The sequence below is a fragment of the Ambystoma mexicanum genome, chromosome 5p, assembly GCF_040938575.1.
Source record: "Ambystoma mexicanum isolate Mex_15411 chromosome 5p, UKY_AmexF1_1, whole genome shotgun sequence".
Lineage (NCBI taxonomy): Eukaryota > Metazoa > Chordata > Amphibia > Caudata > Ambystomatidae > Ambystoma > Ambystoma mexicanum.
The window spans coordinates 1193424773-1193444446 of NC_090930.1; the positions used below are offsets into that span (position 1 = coordinate 1193424773).

Here is a 19674-nt window from a genome sequence, read left to right on the forward strand (position 1 = left end):
ACCTCCTGACAACAATATTGAAATTTTTTAAGCAAAGCTTTATGTCCATGTTTAGCCAGGTGAATAAGCAATAACACAGTGCCCTCTTTACTAGCGCTCTCTGAGTCAGCAGCTAAAAGCAATTCATCAACATATTGAAGTAGTGTACAAGTAGAGGGCAACTCAAGGGTGTCGAGCTGCTCTTTCAAAGCCCTACTATAGATGCTAGGACTTTTTGTGTAACCTTGCGGTGCACGGGTGAAGGTAAACGAGCGTCCACCTAAGGTGAACGCAAACAAGTATCTACTGTCTTTGTGTATAGGAATACTAAAGAAAGCATTGTTTAGATCCACAACACTAAAGTAAGTAGCTGAAGCCGGGATCATAGTTAATATCGTCGTTACATCAGGCACAATTGGAAATTGTGGAGCGACGATCTTATTGATGGCACGCAGATCAATTATGAAACGAAAAGGAATTGCATTATCGCCTTTTTTGTATACGGGCAAAATCAGACTATTGCACAAACTACCTGCAATTTCCTCAATCACCCCTCGATGCACAAAATCGGAGACGATGCATTTCAAAGCTTGCTCACCATCGACTGAAATCTTGTACTGTGGAATACGTGGCAGCTTTACTCCATGTTTCAAGACAATTTTAACAGGCTCAATTTGCAAAACACCGACATCATTGTTGTCAATTGCCCACAAACACTCCGGAACATCACTAAATTCCGGCAACAAAGGTCTGGTCAAGAATTGAGAGACAGAAAGTTGCTGTGGTGAAATCGTCAAACGTACTCCATCAGAAGAACAATGAATTACCGCATTTAATTCCTTCAACAGATTCAACCCCAGCAAATTCTCTCCACAATTTGAAGTCAAAAGAAATGGACAATGGTCCGTAAAGGGACCCAAAGAAATAGGTACCGGCGAAGAAACCGGACAGACAACTGGTGTGCCAGAAAACCCTACAGAAACTTTAGCTTGCCCTGACATTGGAATGTTTGGAACCTGAGAATGATCAATGGAACACTTCTGTGCCCCTGTATCTATCAAGAATAGATGTTTCCTATTTCCCACTACCATTTCAACGTAGGGACCTTTCTGATTAACGGGAATAGGCGTTGGTTCCAAACCCTGCTTCGGGCAATCCTAGCAAAACAGAATGTCATCAAAAGGAAGTTCTTCAGAAAGGTAAGAGGCAGAAGGATGGCCAAAATTGTTTCTAGTATCCATGCCTGATTGTCCTGTGAAAAATATTGCTTTGTATCCTCTGAAAACCGACCTTACCAGGGCCCCCTACACCCGGGCGACCTCTGGAAATTCTACCCATAGTCCCAATTGTGTTATTTGACCTCTGTCGGAGGATCAGGCATTGTGCACGGCAATGACCCTCTTGCCTACAATAGGCACACTGGTTAATGTTTACAGGGCCCAAGGGCGCATTACCCTGTGGAACATACTGACCTCTAAATTGTGAATTACCCCCTCTAGGGCCTCTAACAATTTGCTGCAATAATACTTTTGGTTCAAATCACCTTTCCTCTTTTCGACTCTTTCCTTTTCATAATTGACACGATTCTCGTAGTACTGAGCCATGTGCAGTACTTCTGATTGAGACTTCGCTTGCCAAGCACTCTCAGAAGACATAATTTGCGACTGGATGTCAGGCAGCAATCCATGCACAAATTTGTCAACAAATAATCTTTTCCCAGACTCTGTGCCTAAGTCTTGCCCACTGAAATCTGAGAATACCTGTTCGAACCAATTAAAAAACTCGGTAGCACCCTCAGACTTCCCTTGAACACAGGTAGTAAGCTTGTCCCAAATAATTCTCTTTTCGGGAATTATAGTTTTGAGTTTCACAACTATTCTATCGGGTAAAGTTAGTATCACCTGAGGCGGTCTTTTGCCAGCTGGCCTTTCTCCATCGAGTCTAATTATGTTAGTCCATGTGTCTCCTAGCCCTGCTACATCATCTATAGTTCTAATCTGTTTCCACAAATCTACAGGTAGGAGTACGGGAAATAACAGATCAATATCACTTAAAGTGAATACTGAGGATTGCAAAACAGACTCTATTTCTTTGTAGAACCCTGTCGGATTCTTCCTAATTTCGGGAATAGATTGTCTAATGGTGTTCACTTCCTGTCTCGGGAACGGGACATGAACGAATTGTGACACATAATGCGCAGGAATATCCTGAGCTGGCGTACCTGCTACAGCGTTAGCAGGAATCTCTATTTTTGGGACAAACGTCGGAGGAACCTCACTCATAGGCAACTGAGAAGTAGGCAACTCCGAACGCTTACTAAGCAACAGAGCCAAATCGAGCGCAAAAGCAGCCAAAGAAGTGTCAAACGAAAAAGCTCTCTTGTAAATACTCAATAACTCTGTGGGACAACAAATCTTTCTTTTTACACACTCATCCTGTAGGTATTCTACCATTACCTGTATCACTTTCCTCTGCATTTCTGGCATATACTGACCATACGTGTTATATACTTCAACGGGAGTTATCGATGTGTCTGAGATCCATCTAACCGCGTCTTTTGTGCAAATCCATGTTTCCTCAGTTATCGATTTACGACAAGGAAGGAACCGTTTTTGTACAAACATAGTACCCAAACTATCTCCATCTTCATTCGGTAACCTTTCCAACTCCTTTCTATACTCAAGTACCCTCTCAACATGCTCTTGCACTCTCTCTGCAGTGTCTCTAGAAAACGCCAAAATATTTAGATCCCTCAATCCTTGTGGAACATCTGTATCATTTAGTCTGTCCCACATTACACATAAATGAATCCCTAATCCCTCAATAAAAACGTTTTTCTCAGGAAAACTGTCTATATTAGAGAGTGTGGCAAAAACATAAGCTTGATCACCCTTCTCCATGCAATGCTCAGCCCACGTAATTAACTCATGTTTTTTTCTGAGGAGACACAGTATTGCGAGTGACGACCCTCGATCCCGCTCCCCGGTCTACTACAAGCGGTGCAGAATCGCTTGGAAGAGGGAGAGTAGGCAAGTTCAGCGGAGGTGCTGTCACTGGTGCAACAGGTAAAGGTGGAGGAGCAAGTGGAGGAGCCGTGACAAAAGGAGGACCAACAACTGGAGGAGGAGGGACAATAGGACGAGCAGGAGGAGAACAACAGCAGGAAGAGGAACATACGGAGGTGGCGCAGTGGCACCATGCCTTTGTTCATTTAACAATTTATCAATAAATTCGCCAGAAACATGAAAGTCTTTAGAGGGATAGATCTTCTGGATACCAAGTGAGAAAGCCCTATCCATATTCCTAGCTGATTCAGACTGTTTATTTTGGTCATATAACAACGCTTTTTCGGTGTTTGTCCTATGACGGCGCGCATGTTTTTCTGCTCTTGAGCTGCTGTAAAGCTTCTTTTTTCCAATTCTGTAATACGTCAAATGCTGCAGGTCTAGCCTTTTTCTTCAATAGTATAGATTCTAAGTATTCAATATGAGGGATTTCAAAACTGCCATTGATTGGCCACTGAAGTCCGGAAGCATGTCTAGTTTGTCTGTGCCAAATATCATTAAACACTATACTACCAATGCCGTGCTTACAGTACATAGTACATGCCGGAGACCCCTCCTGTGGCGCCGGACGGCTAAATTACAAAGATTGTCTGTCACTGCGGAATAACGCTCTGAAGCAGGCAGACAATTTCCCAGGCATGTCAGAATACTGGTGTTACCTGATCAGTAATTGAACTTGCGAGTCCAATGCACCAAAACAAATGATCAGGATACTTAAGAATCGGGTCACGACTCACCTGATCAAATCCTAAGGAGGTCCGATCGGATTTCAAAGTTTTCTAACAAAGTTTACCTTGTGTTTGGTGATTTCGGCAAATCTGCCCGCCTCGATATTTGGACCCTCGTCAAGATGCCGACTCGGACCGCGTGCTCACCGGTTAGGGATCGGGCCATGCAGCGCTGCTGAGGTGTCGCTTCTCATTCAGGAAAGGGGCCCCCTTTACACCGTCCGATCCCGGTCCGATAACCGCATCAACCTTCAACGAGCTGGCATCAATCTTGAGGGTCCCTATTTGGGCGCCATCTGTGAAAGCAAAAAGAGAATATCGAGGCTGAGTACCCCAAAAGGAAATACACCAAACGCGGGTTCGAAAGATGCACAGATCTTTATTCTACAACTGAACAGTTTTCAAAGGACAAAGTAACAGATAGCTATCAGGCCCTCAGTACAACACAACGAATACCAGCCCTGTTCGGTGTGTGCAGTGAGTGGGACTGTACATCAGAATGGCTGTGTCTTTTATACAATATGTAATCTGATGTTCAGCCCACTTGCAGGTTAACCATTTCCTTGAGCTAGGGGTTCATGCCGAGTTCGTTCCTGATTTATGCATCTATACATTTACGGATTATCCTTAATACATTCTCCAATACTTTACAATAGCAACGGTGTGTCTTTGGATTCTATATTTTAAGTCTTCGTACATATTCTCATACAATATAGTCAAACAAGTGTTCACATCAAATGCTTGAACAATATTGTGCATAATATATGTTCATGGATTAGTATCTTTGGAACAAGTAATCCTTTATCCACAGGTCAATGAAGGACAAGGTCTCAGTCCATGACCCTAACATTTGGCCTACGGGCAGTTGTAAGCATTAACGTGCATACAGAGGTCAAGACGGTCATGTTACTAACAGAAAAACACTGTCCACCATTTTAGAACACAGGGTGACTTCGGAGCGAGAATCAAAATGGCGGATGAACCTAAAATGGCGACTAAATCGATCTAAGGTCAGAACCTTACAACGCGGATTTCTTCGCAGAGCGACTGGGCTTAGGCCAATATATACAATAAAGGAGGCATGATATGATTTCCCATTCGACAAAGGAATTTGATGACTTCATCAGAGCGGCTGCGGAGAAAAAGTTGCCCATTCTCAAGGACAACTTGATGAACCTGGCGGTGAAAGTGATGAAAGACATTGTCAAGACGATCCCGTCAGAAAGGAGAGCCACTTATAATGACCTAGTGACGGCCCTAAACAGGAAATTGGTAGTACAGCCAATTGGAGACTATGAAAGGTATGGCTTCAATCAATGTTCACAATCCCTGCATGAAACTTTGAAACAGTTCATCAGATGACTCCAGCAGAGATTGGTGCACTGCCAATTCTCACACTTCTCAGACAACGTGGCTATCCGACTTCATGTCATAGAGGGCTGCGTATCATTCGCACTCCGGAAACAGCTTTTGAAAAAGCCACTAATGATTGATGAGGTCATTGAGATGGCGAGAGTCCACAAATGGGTGGAGATATATTCAAATGCAATGGAAACACCCAAGAAGAAAGGAGAGAAGGACAAGAAGGTGTCAGCCTTCTTGGTAACAAATGATGGCATCAAAGGACCTGCCCACATCCCCACCACAATGAAGTATCTGCCGAGAGACAGACACACGCAGTTGAGGGCGGGACCTCACCCGCAGGGGACATGTTTCTGATGTGGCCAGGCATTCCTGCACACTGGCATGTGTCCTGCTGTCAGCCAACAGTGTTTGAAGTGTGTCAGGGAAGGCCATTTTCACACCGTCTGCCAAGAGGGGAGACCGTTCCCGACCGTAAGGCAGCCGATGTCCATGGGGCTGCAGCCCACAGCCGGACAGGGCCCACAATCTCAATGGAGACCACTGCTGGTAAACCCCCAGATGCTGAGGAGAACAATAAGGGCCATGGACCAAGGCCTGGGCTACGGGGAGACACAATACAGAGCTTCCCCCAGCTGGCTACTATCCTGAATAGTATGATTATCCCAGGGACATGTACAATTAATACAATCAGTATGCACAGGAATTCTACCCGGAATACACCAGTGAATTTGCCAATCTAATGCACAGTGAGCAGGAAGGATTGCAAGCCCCAAAGTTGATGGTCAGAATAGTAGCGGTGACGCACTGCTTCTTGATAGTTACAGGAGCCACCGTCAATAAAATGAGGGAACAAGAATTTTTACAGAAAGGGGACAGAAGAGACCTAACACAGTCAAAGGTATACATTTTCCAGTGGTGGCCAACACACAGCTACCATCCATTGGGCAGTTTCAGAGAACACTATCACACAATGGGAAGATGACCAACACCACCATCCACATGCATAGAGGTCCTGTCAGTGGGAAGTGTCTGCTCAGCAATCGGACAGTGAAGGAACAAGGACTTATAGCCGTCCATTACCAAGAAAATGAAGTGGTCCGGTGTAGCAAAGACCCTGCCGGCAGGCAAAGCGTTTTCCACATGACAAGGCCAGTGATTGGGAAAGAAGCCATTAAGCAAGCATTTCCCGAATTATTCCACGGACAGGGAATATTAAAGGGAACCATTGTGTGGCTGCACACTAACAGAAGGGTGCGGCCTGTACGACAGCACCCTAGGATGGTGGCTTTTTACCTACAGCAGGCAGTATCCCATGAACTGCAGCAACTGATGGACAATGGCATGATTGAAAGAGCAGTAGGTCGCACAACATCGATCTCACCCCTGGTGATAGTGCCAAAGGAAGGGACCAAAATCAGACTATGGATTGTTATGAGGGTGGCCAACATGGCGATAGAGAGAGAGAGAGTCACACAGGACCAAAAATAGAAGACATGATTGTCCAACTAACTAATCCACTGAGGGAAACCAGCAGGATCTTCGCCCCTTGCCCTTCCTGGGCTCTAACTTGCACTTTTCCGTGCAGATTACATAATTTTGTGCCTGCATCCTGCCTCTAGTCCGCACGTGCCGACATTTAGAAAAAAACAAAATGTCGGGCGCGATGCAGCCTGATAACGAGGCTCAGCTTCGGTCTCATTGCCTAGCAGCGTTTGTTTGTTAATCCATTTAAACAAGCACTTCCGCCGGCAGGCGGAACAGCCGGCGGCCACGCTAAGGCCACTATAAGGCCAAGCAGCCCTGTTTGCCCCACCTCAGTGCCCCCATCTGTGAAGCAGGCAGGAGCCCCCACCAGACATCAAGGCCCATCCAGGAGCCCAGCTGCCCCTCTGCATCATGGGACTCTCCCCACTGATCCGTGTGCCCACCTTGGATGAGCACCATCCACTGAGGGAAACCAGCAGGATCTTCGCCCCTTTCCCTTCCTGGGCTCTACTTTGCACTTTTCCATGCAGATTACATCATTTTGTGCCTGCATCTTGCCTCTGGTCCGCACGCGCCGACATTTCGAAAAAAAAAAATGTCGGGCGCGATGTGGCCTGATAACGAGGCTCAGCTTCGGTCTCATTGCCTAGCAATGTGTGTTTGTTAATCCATTCAAACAAACACTTCTGCCGGCAAGGGGAACAGCCGGCAGCCACGCTAAGGCCACTATAAGCCCAAGCAGCCCTGTTTGCCCCTGTTCGCAGCTGAACGACGCAAGGCGCTTCTTTCATTCGAACTTTGCCCCATGGACATGTATCTATCACAGGTACCTACCTGATGTAAGTACTACATTAACCCTGTAACATAACTTACTATTGTTATTCACTACCTGCACATAATATTGTAGTCAGCTTCATCCTATTCCGCCCAAACAGCGTTTGATTATGCTTTCTGCCTGTGCTTGCTGATCATTTGCTCACGTGATCAATATTAACTGCACATTGTTTCAAACTCGACACCTCTGCCAGGCTGTACTGACATGCCCATATCGATATACCCTGCATCCTATCTCTAACTGCCTACGCCTTATGTCCCCTGAAATTGCGTACTGCCTATGGCATATCCCTAGGTGGCTCCCCATCTGACTGCTGCATGAAGCCCTTATGCTGCCTACCCTCTGATTGCTGCATTCAGCCCTCATGCTGCCTACCATTTTATTGTTGCATTTAGCCCTCATGCTGCCCACCATTTGATTGTTGCATTTAGCCCTTATGCTGCCCACCATTTGATTGTTGCATTTAGATCACATGTTGCCCACCATTTGATTGTTGCATTTAGCCCTTATGCTGCCCACCATTTGATTGTTACATTTAGCTCATATGTTGCCCACCATTTGATTGTTGCATTTAGCCCTTATGCTGCCCACCATTTGATTGTTGCATTTAGATCATATGTTGCCCACCATTTGATTGTTGCATTTAGCCTTATGTTGCCGTCCATTTAATTAATACTACTACCAAATTATTCATAGAAATGAAAGACCTTAAAAATCTCATACCAAGCATTCCCTGCCCAACTACGGCTAGGAACGCACGCCTTAGAGCAAGGCTAGCTAAAATATACGAGCCTCCTGCCAGATCTCTCCCCAACAGTATAGGAAAAAGGATTCCTAAAACTCTGTCTAGCCGAACGAATACAAGCACGAACCCAGTTCACAACTGTGACCCTAGGTCGCAAAACTGCACAGCCAACAACGGCACAGCCAAACCCTTACAAGCCCCCCAACCGACAACAAGTGCAACGAGCCCTCAGATCAAAGGTGCTCTAATAAACTCCAGATCCCTAGTAGCACATGCCATGGAAGTTGCCGACCTGATCCAGAGAGACGATCTAGATTTCCTCACCATTACTGGGACATGGCTACACCCTGCAGCAGGTCCGATGCTTATGCTAGCTATCCCTGTCGGCTACTCCATTCTGAGCCAAGATAGATTAAAATCGAGAAGAGGAAGTATCGCTATCATTCACAAATGTAGCCTCACTATGAGATTAGCCACCTCGATCGACGTCCACTCATGTGAACTACTATCAGTTAAAGTACCACTTACCAATGCCCAAACCCTTAATATCCACCCGATATACCGCCCCCCGGGCCCTCCTGGGACATTGGAGGATGATATTAACACCATCCTGTGTAGCAATCTCAAAAGCTCAACGCAAGTACTTCTACTCGGAGAGTTTAATATGAGCTTTAATGATCCTTCAGACCAGCTGGCCCAAACTACAGCTAACACCCTCTTAGAACTTGGATTCACCCAAAGAAATAAAACTCCCACCCACAACAAAGGTAGAACACTTGACTGGGTGGCAGACCATAATTGCCAGGCCAACATCCTCTCCATCTCACCACTAGCTTGGACTGACCACCACCTTGTGTCATTCTTGCTTTCTACTACCAGACCCCCTCCTCCACCTGTCCTTAGGGCTCCACCCACACTAACCAGACACAAAAATAATATTACTGTGGACAGGCTTATCCTGGCTCTACTTCCCACCCTCAACCTGCTCCCAGACAACACTGATCCCGAGAGCTTGGTTGAGGAATATAACAAAATTATGACCACTCCTTGGACCAGATCGCCCCCCTCAAACTTAGACCAAGCAAGCCGAAAACTCACTTAAATAAATTGTTTACACCCTTCCTAAAAAACCTAAGGCAACAAAAAAGAAACTGTGAGGCTGCCTGGAAAAACCTTCCATCAAACTTAAACTCACCAAACTGTCTTCCCTCTATAAAAAAGAGATATGTCTCGCTAAACGAATATCCTTCGACACCCGCATATCCCAAGCCAAGTTCAATACGAAGGAACTATTCACCATTCTCAAAGAATTAGAGACACCTATAGCATTACCTGACACATGCACTAAAGATAAAAAATGGTGCGCAGATATCCAACACGCTTTAGCCAACAAAATATCTACCCTACAAAAATAATTATCCTGTAAAAGAGCTTCTCTAAATGACCCCCCCTCTATGTAAAATAACTGGGAATACCAATGCAGATGAATCTACACGATTCAATTTCACTAAAGTTTCTATTCCTGAAGTGGAAAGAATTATTCTGTCCCTTAAACCCTCCAACTGCCAGGGCGATCTTTGCCCTGCGCAGCTCATCAAGGATGCGGCCCGTGACCTATCACCTTTCATAACAAAACTTATCAACGCATCCTTCACTACTGGTATCATTCCTACCAACCTTAAACAATCCTGGGTACTCCCACTCCTAAAGAAAACCACCCTTGACCCATCTACACCTACTAATTATAGGCCTATTACCACAGTACCCTTGATTCTAAAAATTCTGGATAAGGTAGCCTATATACAAATCCAAAAACATCTGGGTTCACATCGCCTATTAGGAGCCAAACAATCAGGATTCCGTCCCCAACAAGGAACAGAGACAGCCCTCATTGATCTCAAGACCCAAGTCGATGAGCTTAGAGATAATGGCAAATCATCCCTACTCCTCCTCCGAGATATCTCGGCTGCGTTTGACTTGGTTGACCATACAATGCTATGCAACCACCTTGACACAGCAGCTCACTTCTCTGACAACGCTGTTACCTGGATTAGATCCTTCTTAAATGGTAGATCAATGAGGGTCTTCTCGCCTCTAGCAGCTGCCGACCCCATACCCATCACCTGTGGTGTGCCTCAGGGATTCTGCGTCTCGCCCACACTCTACAACATTTTTACTAAGCCCCTCTTCGATGATCTGGATCATCTTGGTATCACCTACACTAACTATGCAGATGATACCCAGATCCTCCTCCCACTTTCAGGAGATTATGAAGAGGATTTGGCCTTGGTGAATAGAGTGTATATCATCATCCAGGCATGGATGGCCACGCATGGTCTATGCCTGAATTATGATAAACCGAAATCATCATCTTGGGCACACACCCTAACCTAAAAAAACTAGGATCTGACTATTCCTCATTTATAATTGATGGAAATAGCATTAAAGTTGAACACGAGGTTAAAACACTAGGTTTTTATCTGGACTCAAACCTTTCATTTGCCAAACAGGTCAACTCTCTAGCATCCTCCACGGCTTACACGTGCAAACTTATTCGCACCGGCAAGCCATTTCTCTCTGACAGTAGTTGCACCACCCTGGCCAGAGCCTTCATCCTCTCTCGCCTGGACTATTGCAATGCCCTCTATTTAGGATCAACTAAAGCTACTATCAGACGAATCCAAACATTACAAAACAATGCCCTTAGAGTGGCATTAGGCATTTCCAGAAGAGATCAAATCTCTGAGAGCAGCCGACATAACAACTGGCTCCCAACCAACGACAAAATCCTTCTAAAAACCTTGTCGCTCACCCACAAATCTCTAAATAATGCTGCCCCAATCTACCTGGCAGAGAGATTCCATAAAAAGACCTCCCTGAGACCACTTAGATCTGTTAATAGAGATCGCCTTTCGCAATTGTAGAGCTTCAAACGCTCTACAATTGGGGGCAACAGTTTTCCTGTGAAAGCAGCCAAACTGTGGAACTCCTTGCCTCCCGCACTAAGAACAGACCAATCCTACCAAAATGTCAGATCCAACATCATCATATGGCTGAACTCTAATGACCAGTAAATGATAATTCCTGCTCAGTGAGGTACTCTATGCCCATATGAAGTGTATCCTCCCTTGCTTGCCACCTTTGTGGGACCCACAACTGCCCTACTCACTGCCTGCATACGTGTATTTATCTACGCCCACCGGGCCTTATCTATAAACATCCTAACTTTGTATATATTGCTTCTGTAAAATGTCTGCATCATTTGTATATACCCTTCTTGTATCCTACGCCCATAAACAGGCACCCACTGTATATACCCTCTTTTAATTATTGTCTTATATATAAATTGTATACCTTCTCTGTTGTAACTAAGCCTTGCATATACTTGTAACTGCTGCGCCCTGTTATCCCGGGTATGATGCGCATTACCAATAATAAACAAACAAACAAACAATGCCTCCAAGTTCTCCAAACTGGACCTCAACCAGGGGTATCATCAGTTGGAACTGCACCCTGCTTTGATGCAGATCATGACATTCTCCACCCACAAGGGGCTATTTCTCTACAAGCGCCTCAACTTCGGGATCTCAGCAGCTGCAAAAATCTTTCAGGGGGCCATTCGGCAACTGCTGATTCCTGTTAGGTCGGCATTTAACTACTCCGACGACATCCTGGTCTACGGGACCTCCCAAGAAGAGCATTGTCAGGCCATCATCGCTGACTGCGACATCCTGAGCAAAGCAGGCATCACGTTGAACTACGAGAAGTGCAACATCAACAAGTACAAACTACAGTTCTATGGCCACATATTCTCCAGTCAAGGGATGCAACCTGCCCATAGGAAATCTGAACAATCAGTGAACTCCCGTCACCCACACAGGTGGTGGACATCCGGTCATTCCCGGGCATGGCGGAGTACTGTGCCAGAGACCTCCCGAGAAACGCCACCACAACAGAGCCACTATGGAGACTTCTGCAGAAAGATGAGCCATTCCAGTAGCCACACAAATGCTAGTCTGACTTTGACACCATCAAAAGGGGGCTAGCGGACACCACCCAACTGTCCTTCTTCAACCCGGCATGCACACGCAAATAGTGGTTGATGCCAGTCCCGTGAGGCTGGGGCCCATCTTGGCCTAACGTGAATGACACGAGGCACCGGACAGTTGCATAGTGGCTTACGCCAGTCGAGTACTGTGCAATACTGAAAGGGCATACTCCCAGGCCAAGAAGGAAAGCCTGGCAGCGGTCTGGGCAGGAAAAATCTTTCCACAATTGTGTTCACCATGCACTCCTATTGATGATGTTTGTGTATTTGGATAAATGTTAAATAGCACAATAGTGCTTTTAGGACAATTTAAGTTGCAGGGGAGATAACAGTCAACCCTGGCATATGGGTTGTAAAATATACGGAAAAAAAAGTAAGTTCCTAATAGAGGAACTCCCGTCCCCTGCACACTTTCACTGGCTCAAATAGAGCCCAATTATTAATATGACTTAATTAGTTACTTCAAAAAAACCGAATGATACAAAGTTTCCAATGTAACAAAGGTGAACTGGTTACTCATTAGAGTGTAAGTCTCCCATCATTGAGACAGACATTCAATGTAGAACATTGTATGTAATGATATACGTACCCATGCATATTGTACATATATACAAAGGTTTCCATGAAATATCAGGGTAATGTAGACTGTAAGCCCCAAAACAACAGGCGAGTTGAATCAGAAAGTGTGAGCCCGAATGGACTTTTAAAGGAATACACCTGCTTTAAGTAGTACCGTTGCAAAGGACTACAAGTATGTTTTTTCTAAACTTTTGTACAGGTGAAACATTTGTACCTACACAACCACATTTCCCAGAACCACTAGTATATTTTTTTACAGTTGTTTGACATCTACCTTACTGTAATGCCATTTGAGACCTACTCTTAGGAACACCCATGAACACTATTACCACTCGAGAACTATTCCAACTCTGCTCTTATGTTTCTAAGGGATCTTTCTATCCCAAGACGTCCGTCCGCTCTGACGTCTTACCTACCTTTCAGAACTTGATCACTTCCATACATTCTTAATACATGTTCTACCTTCGTATATTTTGTTGCACTCGCCACTAACGTACACTACTCTTCCCGATTTTTCGTTTACAATAGTGACGTCACCTGACGCCACTGCGCGGTGACTTCATAGTCAAGCACCATTACTTCAGTGTGCCGCTTACTACGAGCACGGGAACGGACACGCCATTTCTCCTTTCTTGCCGGATTGAGAAGGTAAGCAGATCCTCCTCTGCACTACCTTGCTTCCTTAAACTACACGATCGGGCTCTAACGCCTTTTTCTACACATTTTAAACATTTTAAACATTAGAGTACGACCCAGACGACTGAAAAGTCACAGCATCTCGTGTTCTGCCGGATCCTCCGGGTTGAGATTGGTGCCATTCTACCTTCACAGTGACTACTTTCCTTACCATAAGGGTAAGCACAAAAACCTTTTGAGACTAATATTCTTTTGTAAAGATACAGCCTGCCTCATATCTCTCAACATGAATAATCATTGATTAATAGCCCTCCATTTATGAATGAACCACTCTTTCTCTTGTCAACTACCGACAATGACAATGATATCTCCCACTTGAATGCCTCTATTACACCGCCATTTGGCGGTCAGACCATTGAATGCCTTTTTTTAAAAAAATATATAGAAGATCTACTACTTGAAACTTTGAATTTGGTATATTGATTGTTGGACACACCTGATGGTCTAGGATAGAATAGACCGAACAACTTTATAGTTGAATAACTGAGTGAATATGTTTACTTTAATGATATTTACCTAAGCCAGCAGTACATTGGGTTCTTTCCTGATGAGAATGCATGTGAATACAATATATTGAATTATGATTGACTTTGAATATATATTATCATATAGATAATTACATGTTTTTTTGAAATTTCCCTTTAGATGTGATTCATGTTGTTCAATATGCCCCTGAAGAAGAGATGAACTTCTCGAAACGCGTTGGGCCAACTATGAATTATTGAAAATTAAAGAAACTGGAAATACCTACAATTTATGGTGGAGGTTCTTCATTGAATACTAAAATGTTTTTTGTGCTTTAAACTAAATAATAAGTATTGCAAAGTATGTACACACATATTTGGTGTATCTAAATCATATTAATAATTGGGCTCTATTTGAGCTAGTGAAAGTGTGCAGGGGACGGGAGTTCCTCTATTAGGAACTTACTTTGTTATCAGGCAAATACTTTCACCACTTTATTATTGGAAAGAGATTCACACTTGTGACCAACCACCAAGCCCTCCTGTCACTTTTAGGCAACCCATGGACGAAGATGCCACCGAGGATTGAGTGGTGGAGCATACGCCTCCAAGAATATGACTATGAGATCGTCCACAGGTTTGGGGGAGACAATAACCCCGCTGATTATATTTCATGGCACCCAACCGTACTGCAGCAGACACTGAGGGAGGGTGATGCAGAGTATCTCTGCTATGCCAATGAGCACACCCTGCTACAAGCGCTGACATTGGAAGAGTTAGCACATTCATTGCTAGAAGACCCATTCCTTGTCATGGCCATGGAATTGACCAGCACCAATAAGTGGAAGCACTATAAGAGACAGCTCCAACGACACCAGAGCACCAACAAGAGAAAGATCGAACGGCTTGCCAAGGTCAGCACAGAGCTGGCAGTGTCTGATTAGGGGTACTGCTAAGAGGATGGTGCATAGTCATAACATCAACCCAAAGAAGGGGCTTGGTGCTGATGCCACATGAAGGACACCGGGAGGCGGAGGCCTCTAATAGGATACTCACACAGACCGTATGGTTCCCATTCATGAACAACATGGTAGAGGAGAGAGTCAGGAAGTGTTTCCCGCGTCAATGCACATCCAAAAGCGACCCATCTCTCCCATTTCAAGTGACTGAGATCCCAGAGAGAGTGTGGTACAGATTTGCAATGGACTTCTTTTGTCCCCTGGATCATCATGGATGAGTTCTTGAGGTTTCCTACTGTAAAGGGAATGACCTCCACTGCATTCACCCAGGTCGGCGGTGTGATCGATGACATCTTCAGTAAATGGGGCATCCCCACATAGTGAATACCGACAATGGCCCACCATTCAATGGTCATGAGTTTCACAAATTTGCCAAGCAACTAGGGTTTGTGCATCAGAAGATCACACTGCTGTGGCCCTAGGCCAATAGCATGACAGAGCAATTCATGGCATCAACAAAGGGGACGATACAGAAAGCCATGTTCGAAGGGATGCCAATACAACAAGCACTGTGCAGGATGCTATGGCAATATAGGAACACATCCCACAATGCCACGGGGGTGCCGCCTCGCCACCTGATGATAGCGTACAGTACAAAGACGAGGCTTCCCCAGGCTGTGGTGGAATGGCCAGGAGAAAGGGAAGTGGAAGTGATGGAAGCAGACATACGAGAGAGAGAGATGCAAAAGGGAAAGAACTGGCAAGAGTATGGACTGCCTGGAAGCGAGGAGCGAAAATTAAGGTTTTCAATGAAGGCAATGAGGTCCTGGGCAAACAGAAGGTGCAAAGGAAGACCGACACCAGATACGAGACAATGCCCATGCGAGTGACAGAGGTGAAAGAGACGATGGTCACGGCCCACAATGAGAGAAAGTAGGTGAACCGAAATGTGTCCTTTTTCAGACACCTGATACCCGACCAGGAAGGAACGCCAGACCAGGAGTTTGTCTTGTCGCAGGCCCCAGGGGAGGAGGAAGGAGCTGTTAGGCCTCTTGAGGATTTGTTGCGGTCGGTCACCCCTATCTCCTTCCGCTCCTGGGAACCCACACTCCCAGCTAGTAGGCTGGGAGTGTGGGATCCCAGGAGCGGAAGGAGACGGGGTGACCGACCGCAACGAACCCTCAAGAGGCCGATCAGACTGATAGAAGATATGTGAGATGGACATGAGGAGATATGCGTGGGGGAGGTGTTGTGATCATCACTAGGGGTGGCAGCACGAGCCCCTTGAAGGGAGCATATGTGCTAGGAGGAAGTGGAGGAGCAAGGAGAGGAAAGAGGTAGTAAAAATAAAGTTGTGCCACTATACAGTCAAGTCTCTGTGTCCTCCTTCCTTTAAAGTGTTGCCACAGGGTGCCAACAACACCCTGTGCCCCTCCTTCTTTGTGTTGACTGCCTTTCAAATGGGGCAATTTATAAGTGATGGCTCATTTAACAAGCCATTATTTTTACACAGTATGTGATTAACATTTCAGTGTTAAGAACTAAACAAGGGGGATTTTTATTCAGAAGGGCAGCACAAGTATCAGCTGACCAAACCTATGCATTCTTCAAAGAGAATTAATGTGCCACACAGAAAAAGTTGAAAACTATTTTCTTTATTTTACACACCAAAACGTTGTTTTTGCATATTACTTTTTAGTTACATATGGCTCATCCCTGGGAAGGTTAACTGTCATTTTCTTGCTCAAGTATTCTGGTGGCTGCTTTAGGACATGGACTGACTAAATGCATCCGCTCAGCCTGAAAGGTCCTTTCATTTTCTAAACAAGCCAATCACTGCCTAGCACGCACACCAGATGGCACCTCAATGTCACTTGGCACCTTGATTAGGAAAGTAGAGTTTGTGTGTCACCATGCAGACAGTAGTCCATGGCAAGTCAATGCAGTTATATGTGTGCAGCAATGATTTATGCGCTGCATAAGTCACCACCATGTTGGTTAATGGGGTCTATGTGGAGCTCCCTTATGTAACGGCACATATGCCTGTTTTTGTCTTATGTGTCCAATGGCCATACAATAGTACACTGGAACATTTTGTGTATGCGTCTCTGACGAGTATGCCATACCGGTTTATAGTGATAAAATCAAAAAATAAAATCTCGGGAAAAAAAAGGTCAAAAAAAAAAGGTCGAAAAAAAAAAGTCTAATTTTTTTTTATGCCGTTTTTTATTCGAAATGGGGGGGTTCCCCCTAACCCCCCGCCTTTTTTTTTTACCCATTTTTTTTTAAATCCCAGGCCACAAAATAAATATATAATTAAAAAAAGAGTAATTCGACTTTTTTTTTGAGATTTTTTTTTCAACCTTATTGTCATTCGGGATTTTTTTTCTCGAGATTTTGACCGACCACCTGCCATACCGTGTCCACACTTAAACACATAAAGCAATCAAAGAAGTCACCTCAAATTGTACATCCACTAGGCCAAACGTCACATGCTGCGCTGCCACACCATGATTTTCACAAGTTGCAGCCCAGCATTAATAAGAGATGCTAATGCCAGCTCTGTTAAATAAAGCATGGGGCGGCTCTTTTTACAGATATAATCCCTGAGGCCTGCGTAATGGCGAGGAGTTAGTGGCTGAGGAACTGTGGACCCTTTACCATGCATTAGAAGCCGATTTTGTTTAAAACACTTCATCAGCTTATTACTTGTCAGGCTAAAGTTTGTAAGAGGTACAATTGTTTCTGTGTGGCCTTTCTGTCCATTGTTTATTGGGTGTCTCTTGTACGGAATCCTGTCCTGGCTATCAATATCATTCCCTAAAGATGTTTTAGTATTGGGGTTTGGGTATGCTCACACTGAGACCCTGCCCTTCCTCATCTAATATTCTCCAGAAACAACAAGCCGAAGTGACTTTATACCCCATTTGAGTGGCTGATGTTGCTTACATCCAAAAACATAAGCTGTTCGAATGAGTATGTATGGTTCATGGTTACAAACATTTTGATGTTAGGGTGAGTGTTGTGAACTGTAATGTGAGCACAAAGCCATGCGCCTGTTATGAATTTAGAGATTCACACATACAATCCTTTTATCACAGGCTTGCTTATCAAATATAGAGATCTCTGATCACTGGCATATTCCTGAAATGCGCTGTGATTTAATGCAAAGCATACAGGAACCCTCATTGGTGCTATTTGTCCTCTTTCCCGCTATCATAGAGGTATTTTGAAAGAGTACAATGAGAATGTACCAGACTGTCCATCATGGAATGATAACCTTCTATCAAAAAATAATTCATATGGTTAGTGTAGTATTGCCCCTTGCGAAATACAAGTGAGGTGGTACAAGCAAAACAACTGCAACACAGGGCCAGTGGTCAGTGGGCCGTCAGACCCCGGCATGCTGGTCACACTGCAGTGTGGCAGTACGAACAGTTTGAAACTGCATGCAGGCAAGGCCTTCCCTAAGAGCAGGTGACAGAAAAACCATTTACTTGGGCACAACAGCTGTGTTCCCACATTAGATTTCTTCTGAAACTAGCTCAATTTATATAGCAATTATTTATTGTCGCACGAGTAACGTGTGCATCTTGGATGGTGCGGAGCGCATTCTAGTGTTTCGTTGTGGGCACCAAGTTGGCTAGAAACTGCCCTGGTCAAGATCATCATGTCTGGACCAGCACGCAGGCGTGCTGGTCCAGACCGGCCCAGAGGGTGCTTTGTTGAGGCGCAATTTTGTATAACGCCACTGGCTGGCGGACAGGAAAATACTGCGAGTGTGCACTCTACCTGCCACCCTGCTTCACTCACGGTTGCTAAGGGCCTCACTACCCGGTGCTATAACGCACCACCCCTCTCTGGGAGAAACCGGCGCAGACTCTCCGCCTGCGCCACTTTTACGATTCTCAAAATATACCTCAAGTATGAGAGCAGCGCTTAGAAAGGCTGCAAGCCGGTCTCAGCGCAGAATCCCCAGCTGAGCCGTGAGCCGATGTAAGCGGCCTGGCAAGGTCTCCCCAGCCACATGGGCTGCACAGAAGGAAAGGGTTCACGGGGCAGAATCTGGCGAGGAACAAACACGGGGGAAAAGAAGAAAAGCCGAATCAAAATGGGTTTTCAAGAATAACGTTCTAGTTGTGGTGGCTCCGTGTGGCGCTTCTGCCGGAGCCCGGGGCTCAGCGGGCATCATTATTCACCAGCTGTCTGAGACTGAGACCCCTTTGATGCTGCTTCCCCCACCCCCGCCGGGGAGCCACTGATGTGCGAGGACCTTCCCGGCAAATTATGAAGCCCTCCTCAACCTCCACCCGGCACTGCCGCGTCCTCGTTCGCGCCGCCCCCGAGGGATGCGAATTTCAACCAAAACGCTGCGCGCCCATTGGCTGCCAGGGATGCCTTCCTGGTGAAAGTAATTCAACTGGGAAAGGCGAATGCAACTTTGCGTGTTGTCTCTCCCGTTCCCTAGAGCGAGCGAGGTCGGGTGGAGAGGGCAGCACCCAGGCGGAGGTGGGCAGCCGGGCAGGCGCGGGGGCGTCCGAGCGTGGCTGGTCACCGGGAGATGCCGCCTGGCCAGCAGTGGGCACGGGCTGGAGCAGCACTGTCTCTCAGGTAGGAGCTTGCGCGCTCCCCTCGTGGGAGCTTATTATACCCTGCCACGGGGGGTGAGGACGGGCATCCCTTTATCACTCGCCTTCCAAAAGATAGCCACACCTCACCCACGTTT

At 45.5% G+C, this 19674-nt stretch overlaps 1 protein-coding gene across 3 annotated transcripts in view; it reads left to right on the plus strand.

Annotated features, from left to right (window-relative positions):
• The window catches only part of CDH20 (cadherin 20), a 1428111-nt gene that overhangs the window by 1133350 nt on the left and 275087 nt on the right, over positions 1-19674 (plus strand). The window contains exon 4 of one of the 3 annotated variants that reach the window (XM_069613654.1): positions 14171-14284. The exons of 1 other annotated variant lie outside the window; for it this stretch is intronic. The gene's annotated coding sequence lies outside the window, so the exon portion shown is untranslated. Of the gene's footprint in view, positions 1-14170; positions 14285-18977; positions 19560-19674 lie in introns of those variants that run through there. One more of the 3 variants, XM_069613655.1, reaches the window with a different exon arrangement.